The following is a 379-nucleotide window of genomic DNA, read 5'->3' as shown; positions in this document are numbered from 1 at the left end:
TTATGTCTCCGCGGGAGCTTCCTTATCAATTTTCTTTCTGAAGCTTTTCTGGCTGGATTCGGGCTTTATGAAACAATAGAAGAAAAATATATGATCTATTCTATTTCTGTGTTATCTTTAAAGCCTCTTATTGCTTTCGATTTTTGCAAAGATCAAATTGTCTATCTCGTTCCAGAAAATCTCGTAGTTCAAGGATGGAAGGGGATACATCTTCTTATAGTAAGACTGAAGGAATAAAGATACGATAAAGAATATTTCGGTTCGTTAGCGCTTCTTTTAATTACTGATTTTTAGGATTTAGTTTCAGTCGACTTTGATGAATAGGGAGAAAAAACACGCTAAAATAACGAATGTTAACAAGACAGAGACAATATTTTTT

This window comes from Penaeus monodon, chromosome 33, assembly GCF_015228065.2.
Source record: "Penaeus monodon isolate SGIC_2016 chromosome 33, NSTDA_Pmon_1, whole genome shotgun sequence".
Classification (NCBI taxonomy): Eukaryota; Metazoa; Arthropoda; class Malacostraca; order Decapoda; family Penaeidae; genus Penaeus; species Penaeus monodon.
The sequence above is the reverse complement of the archived record's forward strand: the minus strand, read 5'-3'. Positions refer to the sequence as shown.